The sequence below is a fragment of the Squalius cephalus genome (genome assembly GCF_949319135.1).
Source record: "Squalius cephalus genome assembly, chromosome: 3".
Taxonomy (NCBI): Eukaryota; Metazoa; Chordata; class Actinopteri; order Cypriniformes; family Leuciscidae; genus Squalius; species Squalius cephalus.
In genome coordinates this window covers 8,963,812-8,986,474 of record NC_137124.1, presented here as the reverse complement: position 1 = coordinate 8,986,474, position 22,663 = coordinate 8,963,812, and the positions used below count along the sequence as shown (strand labels likewise).

Genomic DNA, 22,663 nt, shown 5'->3' with positions numbered 1-22,663 from the left:
CAGTCTCAAAAACCCCGTTTTGAAATCGCTGGGGTTTTCTGATGTCACAAACTACCTTGTAACCAATCAGGTCGATGTGCTGGTGAGCTTTAGCATATCATTAACTATGATCGCTCTGAAGCAGGGGAGTCTCAAGAGAAGATATATTTTTCTGTTGATGTGAAAAATATCAATATAGATTTATATCAATTGTTAGATTTAGCAATATAGCGGGTGTATGATGTATATTACGATGTCATGATGAACTATAAGCCTTTTTCCACTGACGTTCTGAGTTGTTCACAGCGTTTCTGATGATTGTTAGAAGGCCGTCGTCTGACTGAGATGGCGAACGGGAACATGGTTTGTGTAACATTAGCAACACATTATTAGCTGTTTGAAAACGTAGTCAAGCAAAAGGCTAATCATATTAATTACCGTTATGTGTCCAACGTTGTAAAGAGCGACACCATTGTGCAGTGTTTACCTCAGTAAGTGGACTGAGCGAGTGGATCTCTGAGCTGGTGTGAGTGAGTGGAGGCGGGGCTAATTTGCATATTCACAGAACTGCATATACTAAATGAAGCAAGGGTGTAGAGTTACATTCAAGCTATTTTTAAGGCATGAAGGATTTTTTTTACAGGATTTTTTTTATTTTTTAATGTCATTTTGGTGTTCAAAGTTTTAGGGGATACAATTATTGACTACAGGGGGGCTTTAAAAAAGGGGGTTACACACACAATGGAAGTGAATGGGGCCAATCCATACATTTGAAAATTCTCACTGTTTTATGGGCATAAACAATATGTTTTAACATGATTTCAGTGTGAAAAAATTGCTTACTACCCTTTTCTGTGTGAAGTTATATTCTGTGTAAAACCATAATCCCTAAAACAACCGCAATATTATTTAAACAGCTTTACAGCTCAAACAATACATGTTTTAACAGAGAAATTTATGTATTTACAAAATTACAAGTTTACATTTCTGCTTTTAAATCCTCCAAAACGTATCCTCATTTCCCTTTATGAAAGTGTGTCAACTCTTCCTTTTTTTAAGAAAATGAAGGATGTGAAATTAAAAAAAATAAAAATAAAATTATGAACATTAACTCTCAAAGCTCTTTCTTCCAAAAACAGTTATGCTTGGTTTTTTTTCTTTCTTTTTTCTATTTTTTCTTTCAGAAGCTCGAATAACTTGGAGAAATGGTGTTTTAACAGTTCTAAAAACCATCAGTCTCAATTGGCCTTTTTCTGGTCTTCTTTCAGTAATGACTGATTTGGCATTTTGCCAAAGTGTCTTTTAACAGTCATGCTGGCAGATAAGATAAGGGAAGACGTGGAGAACAAGGGGAAAAAAAATAAAAGATTGATGTAAGTGGGTGAATAGAACGGAGCAATTAGTTTGGGGAGGGGGAGTTGGACTATGACTGACGATACCACTCAAGATGGTGACAAGGAAGATACTGTCCGAGACAGAAACAAAGCTGCCCGACGTCCCAAAGACACATTACATTTATTTCACATGTCCACTGCACTAAGCCAAAGACTGAGAGTTCAGAGCTGGGGATTGCTTGGCGATTCTCGGTGGATAAGAATCAGTCATCAAAGGTAACGGTTTACACCAGAGAAGACTGACATCAGTGCAGAGCCAGAGAGCCACACAACCTCTTTGATATTTGCAACACACAAACCAATGCACACACACACACACACATTGCATACAAGTGCACACTGTTGGCCCTTTATGGGTCATCTGCAACAGGAGAGGATGCACATTACATAAAGAAATGTTCTGCAATGCCCTCTCTCTCTCTCTCTTATTTCGAGTGAGCGACGTTTGATCTGTCTTATTCTCAGTAAGTGACCAGCGAGAAGAATCTTTGAAGTGCATTATGAGACTCTCTCCCGCTGTCAAACTCCTGGAGGTAGAGGGAGCTTTGTTTCACAAAGATGCTTCAAACATACATACAGACTGCACACCTTCAACAATTCATCCACTCTCACACTAGCACTGTTCTTTTACAATCATCATTGCTCATGTGCTGTAGTAAGCTACAATGACTTTATAGACAAATAGGACAGGATGTCATGATGATCTTCCGGGCTCAATATGTGTCAAAATATCATGTGCAACCCAATGAGGCATGTAAGCAACATTGCTAAATAACTAAATTGTATACATGGTTTAGCACATACAGGAACTCTCCACAATGCCCAATATTGTCTGTGAATCTGTCATAATTTACCCCCAAAACCAAAACACCACATGAAACAGAAGTTGCGATAGTCTTTTCTTCCCTATTGTGATGTATGTGCCTCTCAAACTAGTAAAAATGTCGGACGGGACTTGATTTTGTCCATTGGGAATTGCAAAAGCAGACGTCACACATCCACACTGTAGATGCGCGCACGTTGTGGTGGCAGAAAAACAGTGGTGACAAGTGGAGGAAAATGGTCGAGATTCAAGGAATAAGAGAACAAATGTTTTATTGTGCCTTTGGATGTCAGAATGCAAAAAAAGAGATGGTCTTTATTTTTATAGAATGCAGACGTCTGTCTGAATTGTGAGATATAAACTCGGAATTGCAAGAAAAAAGTCAGAATTGTGAGATATAAACTCAAAAGTAACGTTTTAATCCTTCCAAAGACTGCTATACTGCCATTTTCTGCCACCAGGTTGGCTCCGCCCACAAAACACATCATCGCCGTTTACAAAATGTCATGTGAGTGATGGGTTGCCCCGCCCTCACGCCAGTAAACCCGTCATCAGAGAAAAGTTAATTTGATAAACAAATTACGAGGCCACATAAATTAAAACATAAATAAGTAAATAAATTCCATAAAAAATAAGAATGGTAAATTTTGATTTTGTGGTGACTAAGATTTTTGTGATGTTGTTGTTGGCATTATTATTTATTTATTTGCAATTTCCTAAGTGAAATAAAATGTCATGCAAAACCATACAAATATAATAATCGCATCAATAATAATAAATAATAATAACAACACAAAATAGGCTTAATTTTCTCTATGCGAAATATTACATTTGATTTTGGTGTGAAATGTGAAATGTGGTTAGAATAAAATAAAGGCCTTAATTTACATTCAGACCGGATGACATTTTGAATTGTGTATCGCTAATGAAATCACGGCTGTAATTATCATGCTGCTGGAAGAGAGAGGGGTCGGAGTGCAGGGTCAGCTACAGGTCACGACCCCTGGAGATGAGGTCAACAGCCATCAATGGCACGATGAGTTCAGGGTTTAAGAAAGATTAAATGACAAGCCCATTCGCGTACATGGGGCCAGGTTTTCTAACCACTTAGTCACTGCCATCCGCATTATATTTACCAAAAACAAAATGTGTGTGTAGCAGCAGAGATCCTGTGAAAGCAGTCAGTTCTCCTACACACGGGGGAATTGTTTTTCTTTCTTTCAGTTTCAACAAGCAATGGCGCTCTGGAACAACACTCTCACCCCCATGTCTGCCTATGTTCACCAGTCACGCTTCAAATGCCTCACAAATGCGATTGAGTCAAAACGTATGCAAGGAGGTGATGCCGTATCACACACACACACGCATATAAAGATCACACACCCAGACCTGCATGTGTTCAAATGTGTGAGCATCACGCTTTCCCATCAACACTAAATTCTTCTTTACACCCCGGTGGTGGTGACGCATCCCAGAACGGTGGCGGTGGAAAATGCAATCTATCTTTAAACACGAACTTCATGAGGCTTTCATTACTTTGCTGATGGCAAATTAGTTTTCGACAGACAATCCGACAGGTGAGCGGTGGGGTGGCACCTGTCGAAACTCAGAGCGTCTAAGAAGTATAACAGCATCTGTCAACATGCATTCAGGGCTGTGTGTGACGTTCTCAATGGAATTGAGTGTTTAATGAATGTAAATTGTGATAAAACTAGGAAGATGGCATGGCATTAATATGACATAATACGGCAGCTTATGTCAGAGTTTTTGAGAGACAAGTTAATGAGTAAGGCCAATGTTATAATTAACCAGACAGTTGAACAAACGTAACACCTTTGTAAGTGTTTAATTGTGTGTGTAACCGTGAGGTCCTTGTGATTTAACTGTGGAGTGTAGTAATTACATGTACGTTTGTATTACGTGAGCTAGATTTTAAATGATGCTTGCCTGTGCAAACCTCACTGTCATGATGCTAGAGTGTAAAATCTAAGCAATAGTCCTGCTACAGTATGTGATTGTGAATGTGTTGTTAAGGGGAAACCAAAGTCATTCCATTAGCAGAAACAAATCTTACTTTCAGTGCCTGATTAAAAATCCTACAAAATAAATTTATGAATCATGTCAGGAGTCCTTAGTGTCTTTTAAAATGTTACATATACTGTATTCGTATAAAGCATAGATCCTAGTCGAATTAAACTCAAAGGTCAAACTGACTTATTCATGACACTGGCTTGCGCGTTGGCAGAATGTAAATGGTACAGTATGTAGCTCTGCTTAAGTATGTTAAATAGAGATAAAAGCATTTATACAAATAAAGTTTGTAGTTATTCTGATCATTGTTCTATGAGAATGAGTTAGAAATGTTAAAGGGGTCACCGGATGCAAAATTAACTTTTATATGGTGTTTGCATATAAAGGTGTCTTTGCAGTGTGTGGACACAACCATCATACAACGACAAAAATCCATTTACTCCTTTTTTTTTTAACACTCATAATTTGGATCATAATTTGGAATTAATATTAGGAATCTCACTGTTTTAGATTTTGAGAAGTTTCCTGCTTTACCACTTTTCATATTGTAGAGAGTGTTCATTTATATCATAAGTATAATAAATCAGGAAACTAGATGAGGTAAAATAAACCATGCATATGAATTGACATTCTCTTGATTTGTGCTTACGTGAAAGTCAAGAGCATTGCTGAGTATTTTCTCCTTAAAACTGCAGTGAACCAAAGACAGTCTCAAAAACACGCTTTGAAATCGCTGGTGTTTCTGACGTCACAAACTACCTTGTAACCAATCAGATCAGCGTGTGATCGTCAATGAGTGGATGTGGTGTGAGTGAGTGGAGGCGGGGCTCATTTGAATATATATAAAACCGCTTATACTAAATGAGGCAAGGATGTAGAGTTACATTCAAGCTATTTTAAGGCATGAAGACTTTTTTTTCACAGGAATTTTTTTTTAAACGTCATTTTGATGATCAAAGATGAGTTTTAAGGGATAAAATTATTGACTACAGGGGGACTTTAAAAACTTGATTAAAATTTGTATTAAATCATAAAACACAGAATCTAGAAAAAATGAATGGAGAAAATATAATTTAGGGGAAAATAAAATGAATTTCATGGGGCCCTAAATTAAAAGGTCGCAACTCTGTTGAGTTTAATTGCCCAGCCCTACCTGAACTGTTACTTCAAACTTCACAATGTCCTGATGTTTATCAAGAGTTAGTTTCTTTGCTGCAATGTTGTTCCTGGACCAACAAAAAGTCCAGGAACACATCGTACTTGGCAGCGTTGCGGTCATCAATCTCTAGCCAGGTGAACACATGTCTCCTCTCTGTCCTTCCTAAATCTTAGTTACATATCTCTGAGTTCTGTCAGTCTGAGGCCAGTTGCACTAGCTTTAAACAAGCAGACATCAGGTGTCCGTGAGCCAGTCACACCTGGCAGGGTCCCAGGACAGTCACCACAGGCTAGAAAACTGTCCCCTTCTCTCTCCTGCCAGGCTTGTTCCTCTTTCTCAGCTTGCATGACAAGAAACAGATTCATAGCAGCACTCACAGGACGAGGTGGGACACGGTTCTGCAGTGCATGCGTGTGCGCGAGCCTTGCACTTTCCTGGCATCTGTTCATAATTGAAGCCCATGTGAGATCTGGCATGAGGAAAATAGACAGAGGAGGGGAGGGATGGATACCGGGTACATACACCTGCCCTCAATGTACACTCACGGGGAAAAAGACAAGGATGGAAATGAATAAATGTAGAGACGCACAGAGGAAATGAAAGCACAGAAGCTGGCAGAGAGATGCGGTAAATGGGGAGGAAGACAGGAAAGGAAGAGAGGAAAAACAAATAGAAGAAAATCCTTTTTCATGGTCATTTTTCATACTGAAAATGCGTATTTGTGAAACAGCGGGGAGCACGGCAGTTGTGATTTGTGAGTACTGGCATTCTACATACGACGAGCGATGTCTAGGTTTCTCAATGAGTTCCTGTGCAAAATGGTTTTAAGAGCTGCTGAGATTTTTATTTGGGTAGGCCTATGTCGTTTTCAGAAATGTCTCAAAAATAAGGGCGCAGATTAAGAGGTTAAGTCGCATGAAAAATAAAGTCAAAATTGTAAGATATTAAGTTCATTTCAAAATGAAGAGATATATAGACATAACTGTGATAAATTATAATCGTACTATTATGATATATAAAGTGTAAAAAAAAGAAAGACAATTACCTTCTAATTCTTTTTGAGGGAGATATGTAGACTGGGTAAACCCAGCCTGATCTGTCGGCGATTTGATTTCGCCCTGCGGCTCAGGCTGGAAACCTGTACATTTATCTCTGCTGCTTCCTTTACAAATTTGCGGGAACCAATCACAAACTGGCTTATCCACCTGGCGGGTTTAATCCAATCCAATTCCTTTTAACCTCTCGACGATGCTCAATGGCTTCTTTTTAGCAAACAAATCGCTCGAGTTGGTGTAAATACCACTAACTTTCATGTTGTTGTTTTTTGCACAGCCTGCAAAAATCGCTTGATGCCATTGCTGCTTCTGCAAACCGCTGATCAACACGTTTGGTTACACGTTTCATGCCTGGAGTTTTCGCGTTGCTCTGCAAAGTACGTCACCCAGATCGCTGGTCTGATTGGTTGAAGGACTATCCAATTGCATACAGAGTCATTTGAACTATGCCCGCTGATCACACTACTAATTGTGCAGTGGAAAACACAGAGCAGACTCCTCAGACTAATGTTCAATCTTAAAGGGGTCATATAATGCCATTTTTGTACAAGTTAATATGATTCTATAGGGTCTAAATGAAAAGTTTGTAATATACTTTAATTCAAAATTCTCATTAGTATTGTAAGAAAACACTCATTTTACCTGGTCAAAAACAGCTCTGTTTTCAGCACGCCATTTAAGTGCATGTGTCTTTAAATGATAATGAGCTATGCTCACCCCGCCCCTCTGTTCTGTGGGGTTTGACACAACACATGTGGAGTGTTGCCTTGACAACAGTTGAGGGTATATTATGGAGAAAGAATGGCAGTGGGAGTCTCTGAGGACACATCTGTGCAACTGTATCAATCTGAACCGGAGTCGGACCCGGAACAAGATGACGGCCCCAAAGAAGTTCGACAATTAAGGCTCGAACAGGACGTTTCTGAATGGTTGGTTAACGTAATGTCACTTTGATCTATCTTTGTATGTACTGGCAGGGTAGAGTAGTGATATACGAACGCTATGCGTTTACTGATGTATACGTTAGTTCATTGACAGATTGATGTTACAGCTAATGGTCATGAAAAACTTTTTACTTTAGCTTTATACTGACCCTCGTTTATAAAGCAGTCTGGTGAGAAATGATTCGCTCAAACATGAAAGCATTGACGTTGATTGTGGGGAATATTCCCTTCGAAAACAAAACTCAGCCACTGCGTCTTCAGCGGTTCGGATGTAGGAACATCAAAATGATGCTGTGTTCCTTATTACACCCAAGAACAGAACACCACAATCGCTTAGATGCCATTCTGCTCCAGCGTATCAACAATGGCGGACTATGATGACAGCTCGCTGAGGGCGGGTCTGTGTTGAAACGTTGCTGTCAATTAACAATCGTGGGAGAGCCGTCCAACCGTGTGACGTCACATGGTCAGACGGTTCGATTTGAGACAGGGATAAACATATAAAGAGATAAAAAAAAAAAAAAACACTGGATGGATTTTTATCATTATATGATGGTTGTGTACAGGCACTGCCAACACATTTCAGTACAATCAACTTGTAAAAGTGCATGTACCATTATATGACCCCTTTAAAGGATTGAGTTTGGTCTGATGATAGCCAGACTAGGAGATATGGGTTTCCATACTTTATTTTGTTTCTCATCTTCTATCTTCTTTTGTCTTGTTTTATGATTGGTTAGATATGTTTCCTGAAAAACAAAACAAAGAGATACTAATAAAGAATCAGATTTATTGCAGTGTGTAACTACACACAGTGTGTGAGTGTCCATTCCCATATGCACTTGACCTTCAACGTGAACAAGTGTGTGTGTGTGTGTGTGTGTGTGTGTGTGTGTGTGTGTGTGTGTGTGTGTGTGTGTGTGTGTGTGTGTGTGTGTGTGTGTGTGTGTATACTGTGCATATGTGTGTCCGTGCACCTATGTTGGAGTATGTTCACACCCTCATGTGTACGTTCCCCTGCTGGGGAAGAATCCCTGGATCAATGAATTATTCATCATACATATCTGGTTAAAGAAAAAAAAAAATCAAGGCAGGAGGAAATATGGCTGTTTGATATTTCCATGAAGGGAATTTTCTCCATAACAATTTTCTGAAGAAACAGGAAGCAAGAGTTTGAACACACCAGCAGTTTGAATGTAGGCCACCGTGATTCTCCAACATACTGATTGATGCTAATCACAGTGACTGGTCTTGTCTACTGCTTTCGTTTCAGTATATGGATTCTGTACATTGTTTCAGTGTTTCTGACTTTGGTGTGTGTGTGTGTGTGTGTTTGTTCACACAGCTCCTCTTTAAATAGAGCACAATTTCACAGGTAATCAAGTCAGCTCATTCTTACATAGTGCTGATTCCCGTAATTATCCATAATCATTTATTTATTTGTTTATATAGTTAGTTATTTCAGCCAGAGCATTTGTAAGTCAGACGCATTCGCAGAATATTAAAAAGGCAAATGAGGATTCAGAGTAGGCTAAATAATGAAGCAATGGCCTAAAATAAATCATGACATGATTTCAAGGTTGTGTTCGTTTCAATAGACAAAAAAGCAAAGGGATCCTTGCACAGAGGGATGAAAGGAAATGTGGATGATCTGAAGGGAAGAGAGACAAAAATATACAGGACAAACTGAGGCCCTGTTTACTCCTGGTATTAAGATGTGTTTTGGTCGATCGGATCACATGTTAGACGAGGGAAACACATTACCGTTTACTGGTGTTTTAATCCGTCTCTTTTGTCCACTTTCAACCACTTCTGTCCTGATTTCTTCGAGGGGAGGGTCTATGGGCGGGTAAATGTAGGGGTTTTATCAGATCTTTCAATTTAATGGACAAAATAAGTTTGTGCAATTTACATATAAACACAACCGGAGATGAAGGAAAAACACACAGAGAGCATCAGCTTTAGTTTCTTCTCTGACAGTCACAAGATCAGCCGAACACTGTGAGTATGTGTTAGATATCAGGAATGGTGAGAAGGACTATCCAATATCCATCTTCAAACCAAACTTGGGTCTCCAGTCGACAATGTTTAAATGCGTCCGTCTAGAGCTCTTCTCAATACACATGAGGTCAGTAGACGGAGAGAAGACGGTCTTTTGTGGCTGTTTGAACACGTTCGACCACATGAGTGTTTACACCACGAAAGCAATCCGATCGAATGCGTTTTCAACAATCTCTGGAAGTGGTGGAAAGTGGACAAGCTCGAAGCGTTTTATACCTGTATTTAGCATCATCCACTTGTGATCCGATCAACCCAAACGCATCTTAATACCAGGAGTAAACAGGGCCTAAAAGACAGATGAGGTGAGATTAGTTCAAACCGAAATATCATTGGGCACCATAAACCATCATCTGCCATAAGCACTCGGAGAACTCTTTACCATCACACTTATCGCGGTGTCCCAGATGTCAATATTTCTTTAAACAGAGCCCCAACCCCTCTGACTTTGCCCACCAGTTTCAGATATTTATCAAGCTACAGATATTACGGTTATCTTCAAATGTAGTGCCGTGAATGCCAAATAGGATAACCTGCGTGTTGTACGACAGGATAATGTTATCACACATTGTGATATGTAATGTTATTTAAAGATATAAACTCTAATCTTTGATTCAGGCGAAGTGTGTAAGCATGTGGCAATAAATGAACTGCGCAAATAATGACTGTCCAAACAGGTCGTCCCAAACTCACGCCATTGGTTGAGTGTCAAATCACTAAACAGCTGTGCCACTTTTTTATGCTAAAAGTCTTATTCATTAAGCAGCTAATTCAGCCAAAACAGGTGTTATCTGTGGTGGTATAGCACTGTGACATGCATATTTAACTTGCGTCATTGTCATTCTTTTCAGCTCGTATCATTTCTATGTAAATGAGACTCATTATGGATTGTGTCTTGTTCACAAAAGTCAACGCCGTTTGTCTGGCGCAATTGAAGTTATTAGTGCTTGCATAAAGGCAATGGAATTTCTTTAAAAGAGATGCTTCTGTACATTTTCTATTGATCATGGCAGCATTAATTCATAAAAAAAAAGAAGAAGATCAAATGACATTGTGTAAGAGCAACTTTATTTGGCTACTAAACTTGTATTTCTGTTTCTTTGATTGAGAAGGGTCATTTTTTTTAATGAATTATTATTATTTATTTTTTTATCAACACTTCTCCACTGAAGATCAGAGTGAATCCACTTAGCTGTACTTCTACAATGATGATAAATTGGCTAAAATTATTAATTATTAATTTAAAGTACTGTAAAAGCTTTAAGGGTGTGGGAATGTTAAAGTACCCCTATTATGTCAGTAATTCCAGTCTCTCTTCCTGTTACAATGTAACTCATTTGCATAATGCCAGTCGATGGTGTTCATTGGCTGCCCGTGAACAACGTCTACTTTGACCCTCAAACACTGTAGTTGTAGCTGAGACTGGAAGAGTTTGGTTCGTGTTGTTCATGTCGAGAAGACGCTGTTTTCAGCGCTGAGAATCCACTTTGATGCTCTTCAAAAAGATGAGGACTCAAAATATACAATATAAACTCAGAAAGTACAAAAATACAGTATATGATATGCATTCATGTACAATACTGCACACATGCAAGGTGCAATACTGTAGGTGAAGAGTGCAACTCCACTCACTCCACAAGCATCAGTGATCATGAAAGTGCAAAATATACTCTCAAATATCACTTCATGAGGGAGCGAATCCATCCATCGGATGGATATTTACAGAAGCAGAAGTTCTGTCTGAGTGTTGTGTTGCACGCATGAAAGCAGCTTAACAAGGCAAGGACGAACAGCAGAGGGAATCTGCCCTGAAGGAGGCTCAGCGAAAATCAGCGGAACTTGTTCTTCTCCCTTTTTACGTCTTTTTATCAGAACAAACAAGGTGTTGATTGTTGCCCAGCAGTGCTGCTAAAGTCTATCTGCAAATCCGTGGGTGTTTGTGTGTATTCATACGTGGTTGTGTGCGTGTCTGTGTGCATGTATGGATGCTTACGTGGATGAAAATGAACGTGGAATTCTCATGGACAACATTAGCTACATCCGCAAGAGTGGAGATCTGCACACTGCCCCGGGAAACAACACAACCTCTCTCTCCTCTTTTAATTAACCTTGTTAATGAGAGTCACTGTTTGGATGAAAGCGACTGAGAGGCGGCTCTCATTTTTATTCTTTTTTCAGATAAAGATAACGTCTTCCGTGAGAGGCTGCATGTGAACTTCAAGAGGTTCTCTTAAGACCCTCATAGTCCATCAATCAACTCCGAAAAATCAATTCCGATTCTGCTGGACTTTATCTTCGAGATGGCGAGAACTCAACAGGGGCGTCATTATTTCTGTGTGCAGCACAGGCTGAGTCTGGTCAGAAGATGTAAATGATGGCCTCCTGCAAACGGCCTCTTAAAAATAAGATGAATCAGTCTGTTTTTCTAACCCCAGGCGTGAGATATGTCACTCAGCATGAGGAGAGCATCACTTGGCAACCATCCAAATATTCATAGAACCACAAAACAGGTTGCATAGTAATATGGAATAGTTACCGCTGAAAAAAACCCCAGCTGTATCACCATCCTAAGGTGCCTTTGGACCACTGTTGATTATTAACACAATTTGCAGTGTGTCTATTGGCCGGTTTTACAGACAAGGCTTAAGCCTAGTCTCAGACTAAAATGCATGTTTGAGCTGTCTTCACTGAAAGCAACTTGCACTGATGTATCTTAAAATATATCAGTGCCATTGTTTTGTCTCAAGATGCACATCAATGATGTTCTTTTCTAAGGCGCATTGCTTAAATGTCCTAATTGAACTAAGGCCTAATCCTGGCTTAATCTAAACCCTGTCTGTGAAACCAGGCCTAGATTTTTTACAGACATGAATCCTAGGAAAAAGAGTATCACTGTTTCCATGAAAATAATAAGAAGCATTTTTTTTTTTTCTTCTACATTGATAATAATAAGAAATGTTACTTGAGCACCAAAACAGCATATTAAAATGACTTCTGAAGGATTATGTGAAACTGAAGACTGGAGTAATGATCCTGAAAATTCCGCTTTGACTTCAAAGAAATAAATTTTTAAGCATAATAAAATAGAAAATGCTAGGTGCATCCCAATTCGCATCCTTATGCACTATTCTATTAGCCTGGAAATCCAGACCTAAATCTGAAAGATTAAGGGTCTGGCATCGACTAATGAAACTCGGCCAGCTCGAGGGGCGGCACCAAGCATGCATTTGAAAATCTCACTGCACGCAATTGGATAACACTACGACCAATCACAACAAGCCCCATAAGCTTAGCTACCAGTGGCGCTAACTGGTAGATTAGACTCTTGCCGTATCCGGTCAGCAAAACAATAAAAACGTCCTTCTTGCAAAGGAACGATTCGAGCGCCGTCTTCTGTTCCTCTTTTAGATAAAAAGCCAAGTCTAACTCGTTCATTGTAGCGGCCAAAGCCGTTTCAAACAACTGGTGTTCATCCATAGCCATCTTGCAATGTTTACTAATGACTTCGACATCACAGCGCTGTCGTCATTTGTTTAGCTCGCCTCTGGCCCGCCTATATCAGATAACCCAATGTGATTGGTGCAGCTCGGATACAAGGGCATATTTAATGAGCATCATTACTTGCTGAGCAAATTCAACTTGCAAAACTCTGGATTTCCAGATTCTATGACGTTAATGGAAAAACAAAGTGTGGAATGTTGGACACTTTATCCCTCGACGGTCGCAGCTTTAATTATGTATCAGAGGGGGAGGGCGCTCCAATGTTGAATGACAAAACAACCTTATAAAATCCATACACTCTACGGATGAGTACACAGTGCCATAGGTGGAAATCACGGGGTGTCAGGACCTACCCCATCTGAGGGTTGCCACCCCTTCAAAAACATAAACATTTTTTAAAGTCCCCCTGTAGTCAATAATTTTATCCCTTAAAACTCATCTTTGATCACCAAAATTACATATTTAAAAAATAATTCCTTGAAAAAAAAAAAAGATCTTTAATTCTTAATTAATCTTAATTTAAATATTTTAATTCATGTCTTAAAATAGCTTGAATGTAACTCTACACCCTTGCCTCATTTAGTATACGCGGTTCTATGAAAATATGCAAATGAGCCCCGCCTCCACTCACTCACACCAGCTCAGAGATCCACTCGTTGACGATCATATAGAGTTATAAATCGCATTTCAGGGCCTTTCTCAATCTATGTATTCGAGTTAAAAAAATTGCAAATTGTAATATTCACATAAAACTGATATTATTACGTTTAGTTGACTACATCTTTGCATTTTGTAACTAGATATTTTCTTGCAGGGTTTCACACAGTTCATTGGTGTCCAGCCCTGCTCCTGTAGGGCTCCAAACCTGATCAAATCTAACCAACGTCTTCAGGATTACTTAGAAAAATATATGTTGTATCATAAATTGCATTGTATGATTGATTATGGATGGAGCCAAACCCTGCAGGGCTGGACCTCGAGGGCTGGACTTGCCCACCCATAAGGTTGAAGACAAGACAGTTATTGGTTTATTGATCTGACTGAACTGATGCTGCTGTATGAGAACTAAACTGAGCTGGACATTGACATCATTTTTTTTTTGCAAACTGCTTTATAGATGGAATGAACAAATTGAATAATTGATGATCTTTACAACAGAACTGAATCAACACTGAACTGACTTCAGATGAACAACAGCCGAAATGCATCATTTTCCTGTTATCACTGTAAAGCTGCTTTGAAACGATCAGTATGTTATAAAGTGTTATATAAATAAAGGTGACTTGACTTGACAGTTCAGCAGTGTAAAAATAGAAATGTATATGCCTCAATTGTAGGACACTTAGACATGTCATAAATGCAGCATATTTTGCATATTACATTTTTCCCCTAATATATAAAACTATATATAAATCAAAAAATATTGATGACTTTGGCTTTTTCATACCATAATAGGGTAATGTATCCTGGGAGATGCAACTCATAAAATCCAGAATATATCAAAAATACCTTTGGAAATGTTTCACTTAAGTACAGATGATGATAAAAGCGACATGAATTTTTTTTTTTGCTGATCATTTTCCACTCTAGCCTTTTAGGGTTAAAGATGCTCAATCAATAGATCATAATATTTTGGATGACTAGGGAAACTTTTAATTGCAAACATTCCTAAGGCATTTCTAAGCAGGTAAGCGCTACAAGCCTGTTCATCACTGAAATTTTCCAAATGGAGCTGGTGGATAAATCCTGTCAATTTGCATGAGTTGCCTTTGAAGCCGGATGGTGATGAGCCTAATGAGCTTTGCTAATTACTGTGCTGATCACTGTCTTGCTGTCTCTAACATCTTTCTATTTCACACTTTGACTGCTAGCATACTTTGTGCAAGCGGTGCATTCTAGTGCTTAGATCAGAGTACATTACTTGAATCTCCGATGCACTCGGTGTGCGTGCCTTAATCTCCAGCATAATTTAAATGGTTGTGAAGGCCAGCTTTTACAGGAAAGGTTCTGAAGATTTAATTTTTAAAAACAAATTTCCATAAACCATCTAAATCTTCCAAACATATCTTCTTACAAAGCCTCTGAGGCAAAGGTTAAGGCTGTTTTCCTCCAATAAGATATCCAATTAGCTTATAAGGCTTCCAATATTGCATTAGAGTAAACATGAATTTCTGTTGTTTCGACAAGTTTAGGGGTGAGTCAAAAGGATTTTCTGTTGTAATTAAAGGGATAGTTCACCCATAAATGAAAATTCTGTCATTACTGACCCTCATGTCGTTTCAAACCCGTAAGACTTCTGTTTATTTTCGAAACACAAATGAAGATCTTTTTGATGAAATCTGAGAGCTTTCTGTCCCTCCACTGACAGTCTACGCAACAACCTTTTTGACGCTTTAAAAAGTTCATAAAGAGATTGTTAAACGAATCCATATCAATTGAACACGATCACTTTGATGAACAGATTGAATTTCATTTTCTCGTGTCACACATCACGTTTGAGCTTCAGCAAGAACCAATGAGGTTCAAAATTTGGACTGAACCGTTCAACTCATATGGATTAGTTTTACAATCTCTTTATGAACTTTTTGAGGTGTCAAAGTGGTAGTTGAGTAGCTGTCAAAGGAGGGACAGAAAGCTCTCAGATTTCATCAAAAAGATCTTCATTTGTGTTTCGAAAATAAACAGAAGTCTTACGGGTTTGGAAAGTAATTAATGACAGAATTTTAATTTTGGGGTGAATTATTACTTTAAGGGTTCAGGGTTCAACTTCTGTGGTGACAGACAAAAATGACATTTTTCCCAAAGCAACTTACAAAAGAGGAACAGAAGCAATTCCTCGCAGAAACAACATTGAACCCCATTTTAATTGTTTGGACACAATTTTTTAAATACAATTCTGTCCCACAAAAGAAAGTACAGTGTGTCATGAAAGTTGAACTTAGCAGTGAAAATGTTAGCAGTGAGAAAGATGTGGCATTATAGCATCATATTCAGCCAAGAAGCTACCATCCATGGAGACAGTCTATGGATTCATCAGCTTCGTTTCCCACCACTGAAGTTTAAGAAACAGAAGTTGGTGTGGTATTAAGCTCAAAGCCCAGAGTCAGAAAGAAAGCCAAGTATCTATCAACAGCTTGATCCCTGCTGATAACCGGTATCTTCTCTTGCTCTGACACTCCCTGACTTGGCAAAAGTAAGAGTTAGAGAAACTCACAGTGCATCCTCAAGCCCTCAATTCCCACATAACCCGAAAAAGCTGATCTCAGACCAAGGCTACGCCAATCATACGCCGTGTGCTAAAACAATCCACTGATTCGGAATCTGCAATTGGCACCATGTTGTTTCTTCTGCAGAACTCATGTGGTTCTCTCTCTCAAACCCGCTGTTGCTGGAGGTCAGGGTTTTCTCCAGAACTCTGCACGGGCTCTTTATAATTTAACAGCATGCAGGGGGCTGCTTCCACACACCTGCTGCACTCACACACAAAGAGAGAGTGAGCGAGAGCCTCATTTTTGATCTATTATTGAAGCTCTGTATTTGAGAAAGCTGTCTATGTTGAAGGATGAAGATGTATGCATGTGTCGTGGAATTCACAATGCTGAGGCTGTCTTACAAAGGATGAATATATTTCACATGTTGCACATGACAGTAAGCACTTGTTAAAACAGAATTCAAGCATGTGTTCAATGTTCATACACTCTTATATGAAACATTTCTCTTTAACCTTGAAGGGTTCTGTCAGGTGCTTCATTTATAGAACCTTTCAGAGGTTCCATTCATGGGACCATTCCATGGGATCAGTTTAAATTCATTATTTTGTTTCAATTCATTTTTTTTTTATTTTGATTACATTTTATGAATTAAAAACAAAAATTAAAAAAATAAATAACCCATTAAACATGCAATCGTTTAAGACATTTCTCCTTATAGAACCTTTTTGGCACATAAAGGGTTCTTAAATGGTGTTTTCACACCTGGCTCGTTTGGAGGGTTTGTTTCATAGCCTGGTTGATTTTCTCCCTTAGTTCGGTTCGTTTTGGCATAAACACTGCAATCGCGCTCGGATCCGCACCAAAACTATCAGTCCAATCCGCAATCTGACCCAATGGACCAACAAGCAGTATCATAAAAACAAAGGAAAATGTGTTATATAAAAAACAGTAATGTCTGATTCTGTGCGTTTTTGTGGTTTTTGTGATTTACATAAACACATTTTGGTAGGCCTTCGCTATGAAATGTTGTCTTGTGAAAGCGAACCAAACCAAGAAGAAAAAGCAACACTGATAATTAAGTTTCAGAGCAAAGAAAAAGATACAGGTGTGAAAACACCCTACATTTGAGTCAAGAACCCTATGGTTCTATACAGAGCCCCATCAAAACTTTTTCCTTCTAACAGTGTAGAATCAAAGTAACAGTAGAATAGAATAGAATAGAATAGAATAGAATAGAATAGAATAGAATCCTTATTCACACTATTTTCTTCTTCTGCAGAACACAAAACGAGATGTTTTGAAGAATGTTGGTAACCAAACAGCTTTGGTTACCATTGACTTCTTGTGGACAAAAACAATGAGACATTTCTCAAAATATCTTCTTTTCTCTTCCACAGAAGTCATACAGGTTTGGAATGACTTAGTAAAAGATTATTGTAGTACGTTTTACAATGAAATACTAATTCAGGTTTAATCCTATGAATTACTTGCTGCTTCTTTGCAATTGTTTGTGAAATTTACTAGCAATTTCTGAGTAATTTTTTTTTTCCCATTTTGAGTAAATGACAGAATTTTCATTTTTGGTGTAAATTATCGCTGTAAAGTATACATCTAAAACATTGTACTGTTTTGTTATTGTAGAAGAGAGATGATTATAATGTGATGGCAGCATTAAAAAAAAAAAGCAGATTTGCAATAGAGGACATCTGTGGCTTGATCATTGTTTCTGAAGGTCTAAGTATGCTATAGCACTGGTCTTGTTTGTGAGTATCTGAATAGATTCTGAGTTTTTACCAAACAAAAATGACCTTGCCAGTTGAGGATTCAGATGAAACCTGGCAAACACACGGACAGTCTGCAGGAGGAATTGCTTCAAGGAAAACTGCTGTTTGGTTTAGAAAGCCTTGACAGAGACAGCCACAATGCATCAAGTGCATGCGGTTTTAATACTAGAATGTTTCATGGTTGTGCTTGTCATTTCATCTAGTGTTAGTGGCTAAACAGCGCAAGCGAGAAAACAAAGCCATTTAGCTGGAACAGACTGCCTCTTAATGTATACTGAAACACTGTACAACTCTCTGCCTGACTGCCTCGCTCCCACACGAGCACAGAGAATATTGTGCAGCCTATTAAGAGAACTGTACATGTTAGTGCAGGATTTACCAAGCAAGAGTATGCAAACTAGCACAGAGATAAAGCAGACACAAGCACACAAATATCATCTTATACCAGCACTGTCAAAGAGGTTTATCTATGAGTGGATTTGCCTACATTTTGGGCACCAGATCTCCCCATTAGGACAGTAAAATATGAAATCACCTACATCACGGGGAGCAGGCGACAGCCCAAAAGAGGCAAATGGCTTATAAAACATACTGTAAAAACTGTTTGTGTGAGTGTAATGTTTAGGGGATAGCTGCTATCTGCATTAAAACAACTGTTGGTTTAAGTTTATATATTTTATCAGCGTAATGTATCTGCTAGTTGCAAAGCTTAATCATTAAACACCATTTTGATATTAAAAAAAGTAGAAAAATGATATTTTTCCTGGTGAGTTTGTCAGCTGTTACAGTATGCCACTACACACACTGATTAAGTGCAACACTTTCAGTGACTCAAATAGTCATTGTTTTTGGTCTATTCTGCCATATGTACAGTGATTAGAAAGACTTCTAAGAATTTTATTTTTTGCAGATATTTGTGTAAAATTCTAAGCATGGTCACTAAGGATAAGAACATTTTTTAATCATACATCTACTTAAAAGATCATTTAGATACCATGTATGATAGTTGTGCAATGCTATGCAAAACTCCAGTCCATGTGGTGCAAAAGCATCAGATATTTAAAATGTAAAAAATCTGTGAACATAGTTGAGAATGACAGGTAACACAGTTGACAATGACAGGTAACATAGTTGACAATGTCAGGTAACAGTTGACAATGATAGGTAACAATTGACAATGACAGGTAACAGTTGAGAATGACAGGTAACATAGTTGAGAATGACAGATAACAGTTGAGAATGACAGGTAACATAGTTGAGAATGACAAGTAACATAGTTGAGAATGACAGGTAACACAGTTGACAATGATAGGTAACAATTGACAATGACAGGTAACAGTTGAGAATGACAGGTAACATAGTTGAGAATGACAGGTAACAGTTGAGAATGACAAGTAACATAGTTGAGAATGACAGGTAACACAGTTGACAATGACAGGTAACAGTTGAGAATGACAGGTAACACAGTTGAGAATGACAGGTAACACAGTTGAGAATGACAGGTAACAGTTGAGAATGACAGGTAACATAGTTGAGAATGACAGGTAACACAGTTGAGAACAACAGGTAACAGTTGAGAATGGCAGGTAACAGTTGACAATGGCAGGTAACAGTTGAGAATGACAAGTAACATAGTTGACAATGACAGGTAACATAGTTGAGAATGACAGGTAACAGTTGAGAATGACAAGTAACATAGTTGAGAATGACAGGTAATATAGTTGAGAATGACACGTAACATAGTTGAGAATGACAGGTAACATAGTTGAGAATGTCAGGTAACAGTTGAGAATGACAGGTAACAGTTGAGAATGACACGTAACAGTTGAGAATGACAGGTAACATAGTTGAGAATGTCAGGTAACAGTTGACAATGACAGGTAACAGTTGAGAATGACAAGTAACATAGTTGAGAATGACAGGTAACATAGTTGAGAATGACAGGTAACAGTTGAGAATGACAGGTAACAGTTGAGAATGACAGGTAACAGTTGACAATGACAGGTAACAATTGACAATGACAGGTAACAGTTGAGAATGACAAGTAACATAGTTGAGAATGACAGGTAACAGTTGACAATGAGAGGAAACAGTTGAGAATGACAGGTAACAGTTGACAATGACAGGTAACATAGTTGAGAATGACAGGTAACACAGTTGAGAATAACAGGTAACACAGTTGACAATGACAGGTAACAGTTGACAATGACAGGTAACAGTTGACAATGACAGGTAACACAGTTGACAATGACAGGTAACATAGTTGAGAATGACAGGTAGCAGTTGAGAATGACAAGTAACATAGTTGAGAATGACAGGTAACACAGTTGACAATGACAGGTAACACAGTTGACAATGACAGGTAACAGTTGACAATGACAGGTAACATAGTTGAGAATGACAAGTAACATAGTTGAGAATGACAGGTAATATAGTTGAGAATGACAAGTAACAGTTGAGAATGACAGGTAACACAGTTGACAATGACAGGTAACAGTTGACAATGACAGGTAACATAGTTGAGAATGACAAGTAACATAGTTGAGAATGACAGGTAATATAGTTGAGAATGACAGGTAACAGTTGAGAATGACAAGTAACATAGTTGAGAATAACAGGTAACAGTTGAGAATGACAAGTAACATAGTTGAGAATGACAGGTAACAGCTGACAATGACAGGTAACATAGTTGAGAATGACAAGTAACATAGTTGAGAATGACAGATAATATAGTTGAGAATGACAGGTAACATGGTTGAGAATGAGAGGTAATATAGTTGAGAATGACAGGTAACATGGTTGAGAATGAGAGGTAACATAGTTAATAATAACAGGTAACACGAATGGAAGGTAATATAGCTGACAATGTTACCGTTTTGCCTCAATTTCGATGGCAGGCCTTATCTGGTCAACCAAAGGGTATTTTTTTGATCAGGTTAACCTCACATTTTAATTTTAATTTGAAATAAAATCATAAAAATATTGCAAACCATACCCAACATAGTTGACGGTCAATTAATGTACTCCTTGACGTTTAAGTAATTGTAGATACAAAATATTTATATATTTAAAAATATTTACCATAATGTTTTCAAAATATCTAAACAAAATTACATCATGTGATGCCGGTCACATGGTTTTGGGATAAACCATTTTTAGTTTTCAGGGGGTGTTTGGTTGTAAAAAATAAAATGTCTTTGAAAGAAAATTAAATTTAAATAATCTATTTTTCTAAAGTATTTAGAATGTAGAACAAACTTTAATACAGATAATCTTGACTTTTATATTTTTTATCCATTGTTTTGAACTCAAGTCCCATTCACTTCAAAAAGCAGACATTAAATTTAAGAGACATACCTTCAAGCAAAATGAAATTATTAAAATAAAATATTGGGGTGAGACTATAGTATCCATTCTCTTAATAGTTAAAATATAATATTTATGAAGAAAATTGTTAGAAAAAAATATAATTATCATCAATGAGCATCACATGTAAATAAATACATAAACGCAATGATTTTCATATTAGAGATGTAATATTTTAATAAGAAGGAACAGCCTTCCTGTAGCTCAAACAGTAGAGCGTTGGCGCCAAGGTCATGGGTTCGATTCCCAGGGAAAGCAAGAACTGATGAGAATGTAAATGTGTACCTTGAAATGCAATGTAAGTCACTTTGGATAAAAGCGTCTGCCAAATGCATACATGTAAATGTAAATATTTTCAACCCTAAACCCCTCACACAAAATGTGTGCATGAAGTATGGAACATACATAAATTATGTAAATGGTTTAATTGACTGCAGTCAGAATGTCTACATCTTACTAAATTTACTCTAGACAGTAAATTTAGGGTCCAAACCTAAATACTTGTGTTCTTTCTTAATTATTTTGTGTTCATTACAAATTTGGACCAAAGCTTTGTTTGTACTCAAGGATAGGATTTAAAAAATAATTTTTCCACACATTAAGGTCTTAGTTTTGAAAGCCAACAGCCAAAGTAAAACAGCGCCCCTCACTGGACACTAAAAGCCCATCTGTTTGATTCACTACACTGAGAACTAAGAAATTGTAAACAAACTTGAAAATGGTCTTTATTCCCCAAACAGGAGCACAGAAAAAAAAAAAAAGTATAGTTTGTAACTACCAAAGTATAATTGGTTTTAAAGCATTATGATTAGAACTGCACAAGCAAGTCTTGTGTAAAATTTATAGAAATGTGCACGAACCTATAAACCAGCAGAATTAGATTTAATAACCTTTTTGAAGTGAAATGGAGGTTTATTAATAATTCATACGAACCACATTATGCAGTGCAGTGGCTGTCGGCGTTCAAGGTAGAGAACTTGTTTGATGAAACAGTGAATGGGGGTCACAGCATTCGCTTGTTGGGGCTTCAAAAGAATATGGAGTTGCATACCTAAAAGGAAAAAAATTTTTTATAGATATGTTTATTTCGCTTAAGTGTTTCTGTGACCTTGACTGAAAAATAATATATTTGCGTCGTGTAATATTTTACACAAACTCATAATTCCATTTTAATTGTAATACTTACAATATCGTCTAATGTGTTTGATCTTGACTTGATCTCTGTCTTCAATACACCTGAGGGATAAGCGTTATCGGAGTGACTCACGTGATGTGCAACTGTGCTGTTGGACGCCATCTTGGCTCAACGCACGCAGTTCCGAGTGGATAGCGTCATTCTTCCTGTTAGATCCGTAAT

At 37.9% G+C, this 22,663-nt stretch overlaps 1 protein-coding gene across 1 annotated transcript in view; it reads right to left on the bottom strand.

Moving 5' to 3' along the window:
* The window catches only part of nlgn2a (neuroligin 2a), a 270,452-nt gene extending 247,815 nt beyond the window's left edge, over positions 1-22,637 (bottom strand). The window contains exons 1-2 of the mRNA XM_079867668.1: positions 22,574-22,637; positions 22,240-22,357 (exon numbers count right to left, since the gene is read on the bottom strand). The gene's annotated coding sequence lies outside the window, so the exon portion shown is untranslated. The remainder of the gene's footprint in view (positions 1-22,239; positions 22,358-22,573) is intronic.
* Positions 22,638-22,663: the final 26 nt, after the last annotated feature.